This window comes from Macrobrachium rosenbergii, chromosome 1 (assembly GCF_040412425.1).
Source record: "Macrobrachium rosenbergii isolate ZJJX-2024 chromosome 1, ASM4041242v1, whole genome shotgun sequence".
Lineage (NCBI taxonomy): Eukaryota > Metazoa > Arthropoda > Malacostraca > Decapoda > Palaemonidae > Macrobrachium > Macrobrachium rosenbergii.
Genome location: NC_089741.1, coordinates 13,992,509 through 14,013,402, shown reverse-complemented (window position 1 = coordinate 14,013,402; position 20,894 = coordinate 13,992,509).

The following is a 20,894-nucleotide window of genomic DNA, read 5'->3' as shown; positions in this document are numbered from 1 at the left end:
AGACTACTTTAAAGTTTAATATTTTTAAAGGATAAACAATATCACTGGATGAAGGGTGGAAAGGGAGAACCAAAGTATTACTCATATTCCTTTTTGGTGCTTGTTCTATAATATGTTCAATATCTTGTTCAGTACATTGACTTGGAATGTACTGGTAGGCTATAAATAAGCCTCCTTCTATGGCTCTCTTTGCCATCTACGGTGTTTCAAACATTTTGTTCATGATGTGGGAATTGTTCGGGAATTTTATTAGATATCCATTTTAGCCCAATCAATTTTCCTCTCAATGCTTTCTTTAAGGTCTTCATTTCCGTATTCTGACGTTGTAACGTCCAGATATTTTGCCACTATAGTATTCATGGCATTTTATCCTGAGGGTCTATCACTTCAAACTGCTTATTTAGAAAAAAACAGTCCTGATCCCCGACTTTAGAATCTTTTCTGAGTCATCCTCGTGAACATTGACTAGCTTGGATTAGCCCTTGGAATCTGGCCCAATAGCGTACATACACTGCCATAACTTCAGCCGTCTGCTTGGCTCGCGCTGCCTGGGACTATTGTCTTGTATCTTAACCTTTGTTTTGCATCATAGCATTTACTTTCTTTTTCTTGAAGTTTCGCCACAAAGAAGGGTGACACAAACCTAGCCATGCTCGCACTGAAAAAGAGGACAGAACGATGCCGATGACCCAGAATCGAGGAAAGATTTTAAAAAACCTCACGGGCCACTTCCTTCGGATACTAGACACTATGAAAACACGTCTTTATTCTACGGGCGCTGGAGGCAGACTCGATTTATGAGTGTAGCTAACGAAATTGAACGCGATATCCTATAATATCCCGTCGAGCCAAAGAACGTTTGAAAAATCCGTAGAGTTATTCACTTATACAAATCCTGTTACTGGGAGAGGTTACTGTAGGGTTGCTAGAGGTCACTGCTCACCTACTGAAGGGAACTGGTCGAAAATTGGGTCATGAGATTTAACCCAGACAAACAAACAGACAAACAGAAAAGAAGCAAGCTAGATAAAAGCGTATAAAAAGATTACTGCTGAAGGTATGAACTGCTTAGGGTAGATACTTTTGCAGCTGCTAAATTTTAAAATTTTCTGAGTTATAAGTTAGGTATATCTTAGTTTAACCAGACCACTGAGCTGATTAACAGCTCTCCTATGGCTGGCCCGAAGAATTAGACTTAATTTACGTGGCTAAGAACCAATTGGTTACCTAGCAACGGGACCTACAGCTTATTGTGCAATCCGAACCACATTATAGCGAGAAATAAATTTCTATCACCAGAAATAAATTCCTCTAATTCTTCATTAGCCGGCCGGAGACTCGAACGCGGGTCTAACGAGTGCTAGGCGACAACTCTACCTACTCTCCCAACGAAGAACTATTTTGAGTTATAACGATACTAAACTGACCTCTAATATCATTCTTGACATGAATTTTGTTTCATTAACTTTTAGAGAAATAATCATTTAGGTGTTCAACTCTCATAAACGAAAAACATCAGACCTCCCAATCAAGACAGCAGAATATGAAGAAACTAAAGTCATTCTTAGGTTCATTTCAATGTATAGATAACTGAATAGAATAAGTCAAAACTCAGAGTAAAATAAGCTAAAATATTGTTATGGTGGAGTGGATGTGTCTATTTCGGATCTAGAAAAATATATATGAATACCACAGTTATAAGTACGTGTGATGAAATAAATTTTCGTCCCTATCAAGTATGTTAGTGTAAACCTCACTCTTACTTGAGTATGTGGGTTTGAATTCCGGCAGCGAAAGGAAAGCTGCTTCTTTTATTCTTCCTTGAATTCAAGGCTTTAAGTAGTAAGCGCATCCAAACAGTGTCAAGAAATCGAGAAATTAAGAGGTCACTGTGCTGTCAACACCTAGAGTATGTCTCAGGTGAGTAGAAGTTCATATAAGATTTAATAAATGGATAAAGATTTTTTAACTTGGGCATCAGGACGAGGTACAACAATTACTTAAGAATATAAAAAGCACAACAAAATATTTTCCGATACTGACTGTCACCTTCTTTAAATTTTCATTTAATTGTATAACGAAAATCGTTTTCTCTCCGTAACAATGCGGAAAACCAATAACACAACGCGTTACAAACGAGTTTCACCGCTCCATGAAAGCATTAAAGTTGCCGCACATACTCGTAAAATCAGCTTTATCGGCAGCATAAAAGTCCTTGTTCAAAGAAGCTCTGGGGAAAGGGAAGGCCAAGCCACATGAGGTTGGTGTGTATTAGTTTCTGTCTAGGTAGGACCTTCTTATCATCATAACTGCTGCTACTGTTACTGTTATCCCTAATAAAAATGATAAAGATAAGGATCATTAATATGAATGGAACTTTATCTTTTGTTAGTCTTGTTCTTGTGATTTTTCTAAAACAATGTCTTTTCCTCTCATAGGCTGAGGTTTGTTCCAGAGGTTGCGACCTTCCGTTGTTCAGCAATGCTTCTAAGAAAAGGCTGCTTGCCTCATACTCTTTTAGAACCTGCCAGCGACTCACCATAGCAAACTAACCACCAGGAGCCTAGTTCATTATTGAGATGGACAGAAGAATAACTAACTTTTCAAAGAATTAGCCGGCAAGTTCCTTTCCCTTACTCAGATTGAACCAATGAACAGAGAGATGTCGTTGTAATTACAATCTCATAAATGCTCATTGAAAATAGACAATGTAACGCACACTAGCTATAGTGGGATAAAATTAGGATAATCTGTAGACCATAGAAGGTTTTTTGTGGCAAAGAAAGCACGGCAGGCTATATTGGACTGAATATTTACAAATATGATAATAAGCGTAGTGTGATATAATAAAAAAAAAAAGAGAGTATACATGCACTTTTACCTTACTGGTTGCTTGTTCCTCCCACTTTCGTTCGAATATACATATCCCAAAATAAAATACCTGAATATATGTTACCTTCAGAATGTATGTAACTATATATATATATATATATATATATATATATATATATATATATATATATATATATATATATATATATATATATATATATATGTGTGTGTGTGTGTGTGTGTGTGTGTGTGTGTGTGTGTGTGTATGTGTGTGTGTGTGTATCGAGAGAATAGAGAAAAACGTATTTTTTCGAAGTAGAAATATCCTATTTCCATTTTGGGTCAGTACGAAAGACCATAAAGTCATAAATCTCCCAGCCTGTCACAACAAGTCTCCAACCATATCTTCAAGAACACACCAGCACTAACGAGGCGCTAAGAGAAATTGCATCTGGCCGTGCCTTCGAAATCCACGAGGGTCCTGCGAAGGAACCTTATGGTTAGTAGAGTGTGGGAAAACACCTTACCCCCCTTGACTTCGAAGGATAGCCCAAGGAAATAAGCCACGCCCACAGGTCAAGCCTAGATGTTTTGGCCAATCAAATGCCATCAGTGCCAGAGACCTATAGACGTCCTACAAGGAGCAAATACCCAATAATCAACAGGAATTTCTTAAAACACACCTCCAAAAGTTGGAATGAAGCAAGTGGAGGAGGTGCGTCAGGAAAGCAGTACCTGCCAAGAATATGACGTCATGGTTGACACAAGGGAAAATGGGAGATATAAGGACAGGTAGACAGAAAGGAGACAGAGAAAAAAAAGTCGCAGAGAAAAGTGAGACAGAGTCGAAAGAGAGAGTCGAGAAGGGGAAAGAACAGAGTCTAAGCAGAGTGGGAAGATAGAGAGAGAGAACTATTCCAAAGTAAGGGGAAGCAGAAAAGACAGAAAGAGAAGAAGTGTGTTAGTGAAGTAAGACTCTCTCAAACAATAGTCCCCGTAATCTAATTCGTTAAGTCTCTCGAAACCATTATTTTAAAGTCTCGAACCATTAAGAAACAGTTAAGAAACTATAGGTGGAACTGTAAGACAAGAAGTGCAAATAAAGAAGAAACGGGAACAATTAATCATTTTCCCTTTAACCTCAGTAATTTATAATTTAATAACTGTTTTTAAAGAACCACTTGTTCCTGCTACAAATAACTTCCACGCCGCCTGGCCGGGCACATTACCTTAGAGTTGGGCCCTTTGAAGGAAGGAAACAGGGTCCGACAACAGCTGGTGGCGAGCAGTGGGATAACGAGAGTTAAGTGGGATAACAAAAGCTGCAGCCGATGGCGATCGGTGAGATATCAATAGCTAAGTGAGATAACCGCGGGTGTACAGGTAGTGATCACGAACAGTTGGAGAAACAGTGAAGTGAGATAAACAATTGAAAATAGAATAAACAAGTGATCAAGGAAAAACAACAAAGACAAAACATAACATATGCCACTCTGCAAAGAAGAAATAAAATACGCCCCACGCAACACACACAACGCTAAGACAAAGCAGAAGACTACGCCGCAGAGAGAGAGAGAGGCCCTTTTCCTGTCGACGCCGCGATGATTCCCGTGACCGAGTGAGAGCAAGATCCCCAGCTAAGGTGCAGTGACGGAAGGACGCTGAAGAATAAGGTGAAGAAGAAGACGAACGAACAACCCAACCCTTGGACGAAAGCCTACGAATAGCAAAATCAAGCTGCCGAGAGAATACGCGCAGAAGGACGAGAGAAAAAAACGACACACAGTAAGAATGTCCTTACGATCACACACACACACACACATAGAAATTTTTTTTTTCTTTGAATTAGAAACACACAAAATTAAGTCGACTAAGAACACTTGTATTGATATTCATTTGAAAACACAAAACTCATACGTAAATTAAATAGACTTGGCAACAAGAGTTTTTTTTTTTCTCTCTTTCTTTAACTAAGCACCTATCGATCTTTTTACTAAATTTTATCCAACATTTGGTATTACTAAACTTTATTTAACGTTTGGCATGACTAACCCATAATTTCTGTATTTTATTTGTGTCATTCTACGGTTATTTTAAGCATTTGATTTCTTATTTAACATTCATTAGCTGAAATTTATATATTTTTCGCTTAAAGGTGTTCAGAATCATAAGTTTTTTGAAGATTATTTTTTCTTTAATTTTTTTTGAAGCGAGTGATAATTTATTTATTTGTTTTACCAGCACCGTCAAGGATAATTGGAAGTTAAGGGATTTTTTTTTTTTTTTTTTTTTTACACCGCCAATCAGTAATTTAGAATTTCGGGAAATTTTAGTGATTGATTAACTTTACTTTAGGTAAGATAGAAGTGTTTATGATCTTTTGAGATTTTTTTTTTTTGTGATTTTAAGAACTGGTTGACTTTATTTGCTTTGTTATCACTGCCATTATACTCAGTGGTTAAGAAAGTGTTTGTCATTAGTGAATAAATGCCCAGGAGGAGATAGGCACGAACTAATAGTGTAAGAACTCCTGTTTACACAAGAAGTCAAACCAATAATTTAACTATGGATAGGGGAACACAGTCAACTAGCCCAGTCTCTGCAGCTGTAGGTACACATAAAAGGCATGCAATTAACCATATAGCCAAATTTTGAGGAAGGAAAGAAGGTCAGGGTGCCTGTAACTTAGAAAACTGGATAGAGCAGGTAGGCATACATCTTAATAACACAATAGGCACAGATAGCGAAAAACTCAGTGAAGTGAAGAGTTATCTGGATCTGGAAGCAGGGGGAGACTTAGAACGATATGTCCATTCCGAGACATATCAAAGACTTAAGAATTGGGAAGAAATGAAACAGTTCTTTAGGAAGGTATATTCCACAGTAGGCGAAACAGATCCTGTTATCAGCCTTGCAAGGATAGCTCACTGTTATAAGGCAGATAAAAGAAGCTACCAAGGGATGAGTTCCCAGCTATATAACAAAATGAATGAATGGGGTCACTTAGTTACATCCACTAAATGGGCAGAGACAGATAAAATGTCAGTAGCTGATGTCAAAACCATTATTAGGTTAGCATTCATGATTGGAAGTTTGCCAGCCGAAGCTCTTGGAAGGATGACCCGAAAATGGGAGACTTCAGATGACATAGCTGAGATCGAAGAGGAAGTAGCAAGAATCTTAGGTAGAAATCACGAAGGGATCCCCGTATACAGACCTTTAGTCACCATAGGACAAGAAGAAAGAGGACAAAATAGTTCTAGGAATCCAGATAGAATCAGAATTAGGACGTTAGGTAATACAACTCAAGGGGGATTTTCAACAGTCACGTGTTATAACTGTCAGAAGAAGGGACATTATGCCAGTGACTGTCGAGGGATAGCTTACTGTCCTTTCCATAAGAGAGCTGGGCATAGCGCTCGAGATTGCAGAAATAGACCTGCTTCAGCACCTAGATATAGATCTCAGTCAAGAGGCAGAGGTAGAGACCGTAGTCAGTCTCCACTAGCTAGAAGGAATAGGGGTTCAAGCCTAAATAGGTATCAAGATACTAACCAAACTGCGAGTATATCAGATGACACAATGGTAAATTTTCCCTCCAGTGATATAATGGGTCTTCCTTCATAATAGAGGGAAGGACCAGATTGCAAAACCTAAGCCAAACTAGACAGGTTAGCAAAGTTAGTATAGGGAATGAATATAATTATAGACCAGTATTTCCCGCACATGTTGGTTTAGAGAAACCTATTGCCACATTCTTTGATACAGGAAGTCCTAAGAATATAATATCAGAAAAGGTGTATCAGATGTATTTTTCTCACTTAAGTTTGAACCCAGCAGTAGACTGCAGAATCACAGACGTTCAGGGTAATAATATCAGAATAGTAGGACAAATAGATTTTCCTTTTAAGCTAGGAAGAATTTCACTAAAGGAGAAGGTTCTAGTAGTAAGAGATATACAGTTTGGGTTTGCACATTTGCTAATTGGTTATCCAACTATGGCTAGAGAAGGGATCAGCATTAATGCACCTAGAGAGCAAATAGTGATTAGAAGGGGTCATGAAATTTCTAGAATACCTCTATGTAAATTAACAGGAAGAATCCCGACTCGAGAGCACTCTTCATTGAGAAGTATTCTAAAGAAAGACACGACAGAGGGAAGATATTCAGTATACAGCACAAGCTCTCAACAGATAAATACTCACTTAGAAACCAACCAAGAAACTTACTTGAAATTAGACAGGAGTTAAGACTTAAACCTGGAGAGAGCGCATGGATAGAATGTACAGTAAATCCAATTTTTTAAGGGAAGGAAATTCTCACACTTACTGAAGAAGCACAAGTAAAGGGGGTACATTACTTTTCTAGTCTACATGAAGTCAGGCAGGGTAAAATTGCTTTGCAGGTTATGAATAACAGAGGAGGAAAGGTTAGGCTAACACAGGGAACAGAATTAGGTTTAGCAGAGGTATACACCATTCCCATTCAAGTTGTAGAGAAGGAAACGGTAGCACCAATCAATAAAGAAAATGAAAATTTAGCCCAGGACATAAAACTGAGAAGAGCTAAGATAGGGTCTCACTTGAAAGATATTAAAGAAGATTGTGCTAGAGAGAAACTCATAGATTTGCTAAGTGAATACCAAGACATAGTCGCTATGGAGGGTGATACACTAGTTAACACAGGTGAAATAACGCATAGAATAGATATTCCACAAAACACAAAGCCAATCTACATACCAGCCTATAGAGTAGCCCATTCCCAGAAAGAGATCATTGAAAGAGAAGTAAAAAAATGGATAGGCAAGGAATAATAGAACTATCAAAATCTCCATGGTCTTTCCCACTTTTGCTAGTTCCAAAAAAGGATAAAACCTACAGAGTAGTGGTAGATTTCAGAAGGTTAAACAAGATAACCGAAAATGATCCTTATCCAATGCCATCTATGAGAGATCTTATCACAACGATCGGATCCAAGAAATATTTTACCACAATAGATTTGTTGCAAGGATTTTTACAAATTCCTTTGGACGAGGAAAGTAAACCATTAACTGCCTTTAGTACAAGCAACGGTAGATATCAATATGTGAGAATGCCTTTTGGTCTGAAGTCAAGCCCAGTAACCTTTGTAAGATTAATGGATAAGATTTTAGGTGATTTATTAGGCAAGGATTTACATTGCTATATAGACGATTTGATAATAGCAACAGATACAATTGAAGAACACATAAAACTGGTAAGAGAAGTACTAAAGAGACTGAGGAAGGCGAATCTTAAATTGAAGTTAAAGAAGTGTAATTTCCTCAGAAGGAAAATAGACTACCTGGGACACACACTAAGTGAAAAGGATGTGGAAGTAAACGACTTAAAGATTAAGTCAATCAAAGAGTATCCTACACCTCAATGTAAAAAGGATGTGAAGTCATTTTTGGGATTAGCAGGTTTTTACCGCAAGTACATAAAGAATTTTGCAACAATATCCGCTCCGCTGACGGAGTTATTAAGGGAACATGTGTCATTCGTATGGAAAACAAGGCAACAAGAAGCATTTGATGAACTAAAGGAAAGGTTAACTCACTCTCCCGTACTTAGTTTCCCAGATTTCAGTAAAGAATTCTTTTTAGCTACAGACGCAAGTCGCACTGGTATAGGAGCATGCTTAATGCAAAGACATGATAACAAATATAATGCTATAGCATATTACAGTAGAAAGCTAAAGCCCACAGAAGTAAACTACTCAGTAACAGACCTAGAGTCTTTAGCCATAATAGATGCTTTAAAACACTTCAGGTATATCATATTCTGGTACAAGATAACTGTATTCACTGATCATTCCGCCGCAGTAGAAATGCTTAAGAATCCGAATTTTTCTGGACGTAGAGCTCTTTGGTTTATGACAGCCCAAGACTATGACATAGAGTTGAAATATGTTCCAGGGAAGGCCAATAAAGTGGCAGACGCCTTATCAAGGCATAGTAACCAAAGGGATAGAATAAACATGATAGCCCACGAAGCAGAACAGGCCGAATTCATAAGCAATGTATTTACCATGCATTACACAGAAGAACTTTCCGGACAAAATTTCATAAGTAAACAAAAAAGTGATGAAGATTTAAAGGAGATCTTCGATTTTGTAGAAAATAAAAGAGAATTTAGTCAAAAGGAACGAGCAGAACTAAGTAACAGAATTGGATGCCCCATAGACACGGTAAACGTCATAGACGATGTACTAGTTTGGATGTGTCACGAGTGTGACCCGTTTGATCAATTACTAGGAGTACTCCATAAAAGAATAGTACCAAGGAGCCTAAGAAATAAAGTCATTGAGTTAATGCATGACGATGACATGAGAGCTCACCCAGAAAGGGATGAGACAGTTAGACTAGTTAAAAGAGCTTTTCATTGGAAAGGAATTTACAAGGATGTTAGCAATTACGTGAAGAGCTGCAATACTTGCAACAGTTACAAGGGAAGAACAGATAAGGAAGTATCTCAAGGGAAATATCCCATTCCGCAGACTCCATTTGAAAGAGTAGCCATAGATCTAATCACTAATCTTCACACCACAAGTAAGGGGAATAGAAATATATTAGTGTGTATTGACACACTCACTAGATATACAGAGTTAATACCATTAACTAGTAAAGGAGCTAAAGAGTGTGCAATCGCTCTTTTTGATAAGATATTTTGTAGGTATTCTGCCCCACAGCTCATTATATCTGATAATGGCACCGAGTTCAATAACTCATTGGTTCAAGAACTTTGTGATGCATTCAAGGTAGAAAAGGTAACGATACAACCGTATCATCCAGCTAGTAATGGCTTAGCAGAAAGAAATAACAGAAAGGTTCTAGATGCATTAAGGCATACAGTAGGACAGGATCCTGATTGGGACGTCAATTTACCTTTAGTCCAATTATCACTAAACGCTAAGTATCATACAAGTACTCAAGCAACACCCATAAAAGCTTTAATGGGATATGAACCAAGATTACCATATGCGTGGCTAAATCAGCCAATACAGCCTAATTACTCTGAGGACATTATGAAAATAAGAATTGGGAATTTCAAGGTAATTCATAAGCAATTACACAAGAATTTAGAGGAAGCTCAGAAGAATATGATAGACAGATATCAAGAAGGATTAAGGCCAGTAGATTACAAGATAGGCGATGAAGTTTACCTCAAGAAGGAAGTAAGAAGTGGAATTAATTACAAGTTAGCCACTAAATTCACAGTGCCATACAAGGTCATATTGTAGATGTGCAAGAGGCTAAGGTGAGAGTGAAAAAGGTGAATGAAATAATACCTTCCACATATGCTGAATCATTAGAAGAAGAAGGATTTTGGATTAATAAAGATAAAGTCAAGAGAACAAAAGAAGTGAAGGAGGCAGAACTGACTGAAGAATTAGAAGAAGCTACTTCAGAAGAAAAAAGTAGATATAACCTAAGAAATAGAAGAGTCACATTTCAGTAATAATGATAAGAACAAACCCATCAATTCATCCTGTTATTCCCTGTATTTGATTTCTTTGTTGCTGAGTTTGCCTTCATTGGTTGACTTAGTAATGAAACTATTTTTTTTATAATGTTGCAATGCTTACTTTAATTAGTCGGTCTTGTAACAAAAGAATTTGGGGTTAAGGTGCCGTAACTTCGAATTTGCTTTTTCTTTAACTGAAGGGTATTACTTAGGAAGCAAGAAAGTAAAGTAAAATTTCTGAAATGTAATGTATTAAAGTCAGAAGGTTTAACAGTCATCTTTAGGGATTTGCAACCCACTATAACTAATAGAAGAATGAGGTAGAAGTTTAAGACAGGTTTGTAAATGATTTCAACGAGAATCTTGTTTTCAAATCCCGAATATTTTATTCTGTATCATTGAACTAAACATAGAAGTAAAAGGTAAAGAAATGAGAAATACAGTTTGTAAGATTTGTGAGTACTTTAAGGATACCTCATCAAGGAGAAGTCTTGGCATAACCCATAACATGTCAACATTGAAAGGAGTGCATGAACTATACTAACACTAGAAGTAGAAATAGTAATTACTTGTTTTCCCGTAGAACTAACACGTTTACGATCTTCGTTTCTTAGAGATACTTTAAACAGCGAAAGCTTACCGATTTGTCTTGCCAGTCACAAAATTATTCATAAGTAGTACTTTGTTTTCCCGACCCAAGTTGCCAGTCATACTTTTGAGTTAGTCATTAAAATGTAGAAGTTTCCTATGCAAAGAGAAGTCTATACTTGCATTGATAAAGTCAAGCAACACGTACACAAGTAAGTTACACATGTTAGTTACACAATGTTTGAATACAACCAAGATACAAGTAAGGACATTATCATTCATTTGTAGCAGCGAGCCCAACAAGAAATCCATGAAGAACGGCCAAGAAATGAAGATTGCCGCCTTATGATTGTACAGATTGATTACTTTTAAGAATTTAAAATCCACCTGTTAGGCAGCTAGGTATGAGGGCTGAGTAAATCCAAATGTAACTTGGATAGATAATTGCTAATGTTTCATTGCTCTTTTATTTATCATTTACGGTTGTTTTAATAGTTAAAGCCAGATTCATAGAAGGAATTTGTCATACAAAACGTGTATATTGCTAGGAGCCCACATAGTCCATACTGTTTTGTTTATTTAGAAAACTGTCAGGAGACAGTTAGGTAGCATGACTGAGACTGTATCGAGAGAATAGAGAAAAACGTATTTTTTCGAAGTAGAAATATCCTATTTCCATTTTGGGTCAGTACGATGGACCATAAAGTCATAAATCTCCCAGCCTGTCACAACAAGTCTCCAACCATATCTTCAAGAACACACCAGCACTAACGAGGCGCTAAGAGAAATTGCATCTGGCTGTGCCTTCGAAATCCACGATGGTCCTGAGAAGGAACCTTATGGTTAGTAGAGTGTGGGAAAACACCTTACCCCCCTTGACTTCGAAGGATAGCCCAAGGAAATAAGCCACGCCCACAGGTCAAGCCTAGATGTTTTGGCCAATCAAATGCCATCAGTGCCAGAGACCTAGAGACGTCCTACAAGGAGCAAATACCCAATAATCAACAGGAATTCCTTAAAAAACACCTCCAAAAGTTGGAATGAAGCAAGTGGAGGAGGTGCGTCAGGAAAGCAGTACCTGCCAAGAATATGATGTCATGGTTGACACAAGGGAAAATGGGAGATATAAGAACAGGCAGACAGAAAGGAGACAGAGAAAAAAAGTCGCAGAGAAAAGTGAGACAGAGTCGAAAGAGAGAGTCGAGAAGGGGAAAGAACAGAGTCTAAGCAGAGTGGGAAGATAGAGAGAGAGAACTATTCCAAAGTGAGGGGAAGCAGAAAAGACAGAAAGAGAAGAAGTGTGTTAGTGAAGAAAGACTCTCTCAAACAATAGTCCCCGTAATCTAATTCGTTAAGTCTCTCGAAACCATTATTTTAAAGTCTCGAACCATTAAGAAACAGTTAAGAAACTATAGGTGGAACTGCAAGACGAGAAGTGCAAATAAAGAAGAAACGGGAACAATTAATCATTTTCCCTTTAACCTCAGTAATTTATAATTTATTAACTGTTTTTAAAGAACCACTTGTTCCTGCTACAAATAACTTCCATGCCGCAGGGCCAGGCACGTTACCTTAGAGTTGGGCCCTTTGAAGGAAAGAAACAGGGTCCGACAACATATATATATATATATATAAATATATATATATATATATATATATATATATATATATATATATATATATATATATATATATATATATATATATATATATATATATATATATATATATATATATATATATATATATATATATATATATATATATATACATACAAGAAAGCATAAAATCATTGTGTAAGATGTCATTACTTCCAAAGAGGATCTCAATGACCAAAGGAAGGTAAAAAGGAGATTCTTTATTTCTAAGCTTTCGGCAGCCGGTCTGCCCCCCATCTTCCAGGGACCAGATATTACAGACTACCAAAATATAGGAACTTGAGAACGTCTGGGCTACTTTAAATGCTAACCTGCAATAATTGCCCTTCGAAAATTATTGAAAGAACAGTTAATGTCGGTCCAATTTATGAAAATTCTTACCATAATAATAATAGTAATAATGTCAGGAATGAACGGCTAACCGAATGCCAAGGATAATGAGGCTACTGCTCTACAATTAAAAATGTGTTAATAAAAATGGTATTTGCAATAATAATAATAATAATAATAATAATAATAATAATAATAATAATAATAATAATAATAATAATAATAATAATAATATATAAACTAAAGTTAAACTATTCCATTAACATTATAATTTCTTGCACATTGTTCTTCGCCTACTTTGGAAATACCTTTGGAGCTCATCAGGCACTCGTAAAGGAAATCCTTCAATCTGCCTAAAAGGGAGCCAGGTCATAAAAGCCTCCCAGTTTATCTCGACATTGTCACCTTCTTTGACCTCAGAGTTCCTGAAGCCTTCCGCATATTTCAAGACTAGACGAGGAGAGGAGTTTCGGGGATACCTTTTACCTAATATTTCGAGGAAAAAGGGATAATGGAATGTTTTTAATATCATTAGATAATGGCGGTAATTAAAGCTTTTGATACGTTTTTAAGTACTAAAACGTTTGTACACTTTTTTGTAAACATTCACATTTATTCTAAATCCTATTTCCGCTTCCTTCGAATTCCTAAGAGTCATTGCATAAAATTTAATCTTTTCAAGCATTAATGAATTACAAGTTGCAGTTTTTAATTATCAAATTCTGCGACAATCTAGAGATCACTGAAGCAGTCAATACTACTAAAAGCCCATCATAAGATTAAAGTTTTTAATTTCTTCAGATTCATTTTAGCAAAATCGTTTTCAAACTCTTATCATTAAGTATCTGTCAGTTTTGGGGTCACTAAAATCAGAATGTGAAAGGTATCCACGAACTGAAACTGGCTAGAGTTGGTGAATATATGGAGCAAACATAATTTACTATTGTTTTTCTTTAATTATTTTCGAAAGAATCTATTAACTTCTTTTTTGATGTTGTTCTCTATGTTGGCTTTATTGATTAATTTTTTTTTTTGCCAAATGAATTTTTTTTTAGGTCTCGTTTCAACTCGACTTCTTAATCACTGTCGGTATTATCTACCAACAATTCTTCATGTAAATTACAGTATATATGGAAATACATTATTTTGTTTTCATGTTTCACCTGACTATGAAGAGCATAAACATTTTTCTCTCAAAGCGTGAATAATTTGGACCCCAAGCATACAGGCTCAGAATTAGGCCAAATGGAGAATTTTATGAGGACAGCCAGCAATATAATGATCAATCATATATTTGCCTAACAACTGTAAAAGAATACATTATTAATTTTAAAAAATCTAATAGCGCACTAATCCTTATTAACAAGAATCATAATGCTTATAATAGGATACCCAGCTTTTCACAAATCAGGAAAGGATCAATAGGCCTAGCCAAACATTTGTAGGTTGATATTCATCAACTTTCTACAAATTTTGTGCGCGAAAATAAAACCCTCCTCAGACAGAAAATAATGGTGTAGGCGGAGTCACACGAAAACATAATACCACAACTCTCGAAAAAAAAAAATAAATAAATAAAATAAGAAAAGAGAGAATTATAATCATTCTAATTTCCTTTCAATGTAATGTTACTTAGTTAAGCTACCAGGATACTGATACCCATTAGCAAGTTATTTCATTCGTTGGTTTAAAAGTAGGGTAGCCTTGTGCTAGCACAGGCTTTTGCTCCATGGCAATCCGTAACGAGCGACTCTAAAGTTATCAGTCTGTCAACATGGCACAAAATGCGCCTGCGCCGTCCTGTAAACAGTTGCCAGGTATCACTTGCTGAGTACTGCCAAATGCTGTACAGGGTTATGTCTGAAACATTAAGGGAGCTGATCCAGTATTTTGTAGCGTAATGATACATTTGATCAACTACAGGCATCACCATTATATTCATGGTGTTGTTTCTTGGTCCTGGCTGCAAAATATCGAAGCTATCGTGCAATACATAAGTGATTCTGACAGACTATTTTGGAAAAAGGAGGTGACAATAGAGAGAATTAAAAAGAGAGAGACAGAGATGTCATCCCAAATGCGTATAAAGTATTGTTTCACCCAGCTGCTGTAAGGATTACAGAGAGAAGGATTACATGGCCGAGAACCGCGCGTATTGATGGAATAGATTTTGACGAAACAAAAACGCTAACGTCTCTCTCTCTCTCTCTCTCTCTCTCTCTCTCTCTCTCTCTCTCTCTCTCTCTCTCTCTCTCAGCTACGACCCACACCGGTCGGCTAACAACTAATAAACTTGGAAAGTCAGATGCGAAATTGCGGCGCAAATATACAGTAGACTGACAGGCAACTAGACCTTGGTGGACATCCATTTCTTTTCGTCACGACAGAGGAATAAGTGTTTGTTATGAACTGCTTATCGCAGGCCACTACGGGATGATTTGAATCACCATCCTCGTTCGGAACCGAACCTCAGAAATCTTGCAAGATCCAGAGAGAGAGAGAGAGAGAGAGAGAGAGAGAGAGAGAGAGCACTGTTAGAAATTAGGCGATGATACTCGATCCCTTTTCTTGGACTGGTATCCAATAGTTTTTAGTTGCATAAACATAAAAGCAACTATAAATTCCCTACTGAAATATAGTTGATCAAGATGACCCAACATGATTCGGTTTTGACTTAAATCATTATTTGAAATAGTTATGGGGCAAAAAGTGAGAAGATTTTGGCATTAATATCGTTATCTCTATAGATACAATAATCCTTACATAAAATATTGGTTTTCTCGGTGCAACAAATGACAGGCCTTGCGTAAAATTTCAGACCTGGAGTATAAGGCAGTTCGGAGCATCATCATATATCCGAAATTCTCAAGTGCAGCATTGCTTATGCAAAGCGAATTTTGTAGATGGAGCATAGGGCAAGACCCAGTCATCAAAAACGCATTATGTTTTGTTAGAAATGAAGCCTCGAGACCCATTAACAACGCTACTAGTTTTCCCTTTCCAGGTCTCTGATAAAACTGGGTTCCACGATGAAAAAAAAGCCAAGATAACCCTTGCACCTTTACAGCAAAATTCAACTTTAATGACTTTTGGTTTTTAGTGAAAGTACTAAATATATAAAACAAAAATAAATGTATCTGAGGAATATGTTCATATTCATGAAGTTATATCGCATTCTTTCAATTTGTTTATCGCCTGTTTTTTGTCTGTTGCTCTTCCAGTTTTAGGGTAATCCTTACCAAGTAAACGATCGTGCATTTGCATATCTGCATTGCCAGTGAGCCAAAGTTAAAATCCGAAGACAAACAAGAATACACATATTTTCAGGAAAAAAACCCATCCATATACCACTGATATTCGTTTGCACATTTTTATAATACGATATTTCATAAAAAAGAGATAATAATAATTTCGTTCCTGACGTTTTTCTCATTTCAAACGTCAGCTCATATGTCACAGTTGTCTCATGCCTATAATTCGCGTTTGTCCATTGTCAATGTAACTACCCTGCAAACGAGTATATATGCATGTATGCTTATGACGCAAAGTTCATTATATGAAATTACCATAACATGTTATATATAGGTGCCATAACTATTGTTCATGCTAAAAGGGATCATGGAAAGCAATCATTACCATGAAGTTGTTTGGTAATTAACTGGAGCTCTTCCGGGAAATTTGATTTGCATTTGTAACACTTAATATTTGGTTTCGTCATTGTTCTAATATAATTATGTATATGTGTATAAATACATATATTACTGATTAAGCTGACTAATTTTTGGCCTGTGAAAAAGTGTTTTCTGTACAAGTGGATTCTATGTTGATGTTGGTATTTTCCGGGATTAGACACAGCGGGCATCCGACGCGCTCATTCATGGCTTCCGGTCATGACCAAGATGCATGGGGAAAACGTGACACATGGATGGAAGCTTTGTGATATCTGTGCGTTCAGAAGGCGGGGTCCTTCGAACACTGAACCGGACGGTGACGTCACGCTTCAAGGGAGGGGTTATTAAGCGAATGCGTGCATAAGTGCGCTCTCTAGTGTGTATATTATTATAGAGGAACCATAGAATGGGTATTCACTTCGATTTGCAGCTGGTCTGATCGCTCTTTTGAGCTGTGTTTGTGAATAAGACAGCCACTTTGAGGGATGGTTTCCCGATGGCCATAAGATGTGAGCAAGATAACGCATTGACACTTGTATCTTTTTCAGACATTAAATAATGAAGCAAATACAGTACTTATAGGAATACCTTCAGTGTAAGTGGTAGGTGTAAGCAAAGAAAGCTTTAAAATAAAATAATTATATTTACAATACCTTAACTGTGACAACAATGATGAAAAAATAAATCCATAGAATGTTTAAGGTCAAAGGGATCCGACGATGTGGAGTTTTGAATGTGCGAAGGTTCGTCAGAGCCTGAAAGTCCGTTGGTTGGATATCCATAGAAGACATACAAAGAATATCCTCCCTCTGAAGAATCCTACGTCGACTAACCATTGGAGATGAAGCAGATGTTCGGTTGGTGAACACGGAGGTCGCTATCCACACCTAGAGTCGACTTCAGATAATCTCCTGTAAGTCTGCCAAGGCTTGAGAGGGGGAAAAGCAATTGGTATTCAGTGGGCAATACGTTTTCACTGGAGCATACGCAAACTACCCAGTGTGCTGGCCCAGTAATCTCTAGAATTCAAAACTTCCAAGACCGACTTACTTGCTATGCAATGATCCTGAGCAGTCTACTAACATCCAATAAAAGACCATCCAACAGGTCCGCCAAAGACCATCCAACAGGTCCACCAAAGAACATCCAACAGGTCCACCAAAGACCATCCAACACATCCACCAAAGACCATCCAACAGGTCCACCAAAGAACATCCAACAGGTCCACCAAAGACCATCCAACACATCCACCAAAGACCATCCAACAGGTCCAACAATATCGAGGGCTGTTCCTCTCTCGCAGTCGTATCCATAGCTTTGCCCCGTGGGATCAGGGTCACCCCACCCGAACTCACCTAACGTAATTGTGGAAACAAATATAAATAACGGTCCTTCAGCTGTTCAGTTACCATTAGAACAACTCATTTGCGTTCTGCAGCACAACAACTTACCAATAATATAAAGATAAATACATATTTCTGAAACAAACACCTCTGTTCTTTATAACGCATTTTTCTGTTTAAGTGTTTATTTTTTTATGCACCATTTCAGGATTTAATGTAAGCTTTGTTTCTCTTAACAAGAATTCTGGTTGAGTCCTGTGAGGGCGTGATTATTGGGAGTGGTGTTCTTTTTTTAACATACTATGCGACATTTACTTTGGTCTAGAGTAATCATGACCTTTTTATTTTGTTTGGTGGCCGGGGTGTTAGTCACTAGTATTGGTTGGTTTAGAATCACTAATTCGATTGATTGTGAGTCTGAGTTTCCTCTAGTCATGACTTGCATTTTTGTGCGGTGTGAGAGACCCCATTTCATGACCGTAGCTTTTGCTGAAATGTGTTCGTCAATTTTACAAATAAAGTCTAGTTTTGTATCTCGGCATTTTAATTCAGTAAGCCTTTGTTTGACACATGGAGAGCGTGAGGAGTTGCCGAGAGAGAAAAATGTGCTGACCCAATGCTGGTCATTGCTGCCGGGGAATCTTAGAGATATAATATGATATGATATTGTTCTTAAAACAGATGTAGAAGGAGGTTATGACCCTATCTGACCTTGTTAATAGGGAGTATTACATACATATAAGAGTGCGACAGCTTTCCAGGTTTAGTCGACCGTGTCACAACGAGTACAAGCTTGCTACATTTACATAAATGCTGCAAACTAAGAAACCCAACAATTAACCTTATGGTAACTTTGAAATCATTCCGGAATGGAAACAGAATTAAACGATGTGTGGAGGATCTTCATTGCGCAGATTTTCATGAGTCTGAGTTAGTTAAAAAAATTGTGTTTTTTAAATTTATTACGTCTCGCAACCATGGGTCACTTTGCCCCACCTGCCATGTGCGATCTTGTAAACTTATACATCATGAAATGGTACATTTGATGTGTGCATTATCCTCACCGAACGTCATGCTTTCCTGTTCGACTAACATGGAACTGAATTCGACAGTGGCCACACATTTCAATCCATTGCAAACTAATTTTCCATTTAAAATTAATTTATATATAACACCTACTGGCCCTGTTTAACACTGCTGTAGAAGCGTTGGCGCAATTACAAAATGGAAATCGCTGTATAGTGCCAATACAGAAAATGATTATTTCAATAACTGATTTCCATGGGAAATCTTGTTTCTTTATCATACTATTTTAAGAATGGTAAAATTATCTCATGTTCCTTAGACGGAATAAATTTTAAATTATAATTCTGTACGAAATATATTATTTCTGCTCCCTGGTGTGGATGTCCTAGCATTGCACATTAGCTGTCATGACTTGGACCATAGACGGATGGTTTCTTGTTTGTCAGTTTTTCATAATTTGTCTCTTAACAGATATCTTTCACATTCACAACTGATCCTTGATCCTCGTTTCCTTCCGAGAGCGACAAGATTTGCTGAACAGCAGCTCCAATGTGAAGTAAATGTGCCTCGCTGTCGAACTTCTCAGCTCCAGAGGTCTTTCGTTCCTCACACCTTTGGACTGTGGAACTGCCTCACCTGTCTCACTGGGGATGTTGTGCAATTGGAACATCAAAAGTTCGAGTGAAGATGCAATACATTATTCTGTTAATGCAATTCTTCGTGTATTGTATAATTCACTTACATTTTTAACTGTTTATCAGTTCGTTAATTTTTTTTCTAATAAATGTTTCTTTTTTCTGTATATCCTATTACCTTCTGTTGCTTCTTTCGAATGAACACCATATTCTTTGGAAGCTTGAATTTCAAGTCAATGGACCCTACCGGATTGTTCCATATGAACAGGGTTCATGTTCTGAATAATAATAATAATAATAATAATAATAATAATAATAATAATAATAATAATAATAATAATAATAATAATAATGGAGAGGCAAATCCACAGTTATATATATGTACATATATTTAAAGATGAATCTGTACAGAAAACGTTCGAGAAATTGTTAGAAAGCTTTCTGAACAAATTCAACTTTAAATATATGTACATATACATAACTGTGGATTTGTTTCTCCATTTTACGACTCATGAATAATAATAATAATAATAATAATAATAATAATAATAATAATAATAATAATAATAATAATAATAATAATAATAATAAAACCAGACACGGCTTGCTAAACTTTCTTTCCCGGAAGACGCTTGTTAACTTCCTGTAAGCCTGACAAGAAAAGTTTTGAAGGTTTCCATTCAATAAACAAAGGCTTCCTTATGGACAATTCTTGTTCAGTCAAAACAAATTTTGTTTCGTTTTTTGACAAACACTGGTTTAGATATGAAGAAGGACATGCACAGATAAAGTGGTTATTTCATTTCATACAGACATTCGCACCTTTGCTTTGGGAGATTTATCGGTGACTTTTTACTATTTATAAACTCAGAGATATTTATGTGAAATCACATGAAACCCTTTAATGAAACTCTCTTACTTCTATATTGCCTCCGATTTCTTATATTGCCTTTGTGAATGTAACAATAAAAACGAAGATATTAATATCAGTTAGAATATGTTTCCAGAATGAAAAGACTGCATTAACTTTAAAAATCTATTCTCATTCTCATGGTTACAATATTTACAAACCTCGTATGTAAAAAAATAGGTTGTAAAATAAATTACAAATAAAACCATCCTTAAACACGAAACGTAAAAACGTTAGCAAAAAAGGTGCCCATCATAACACTGTCAAAGAAGCTTTTCTAAGAAAACCATTAAACATGAGCAATGTCACACGAGAAATTATATAATTTCTTTAGAATAGCTTCCATTTTATTTTAACATACAATGAAAATTATGACTAAACTCATGAACGCTATTATAAGAAATATTTTTGACAAAG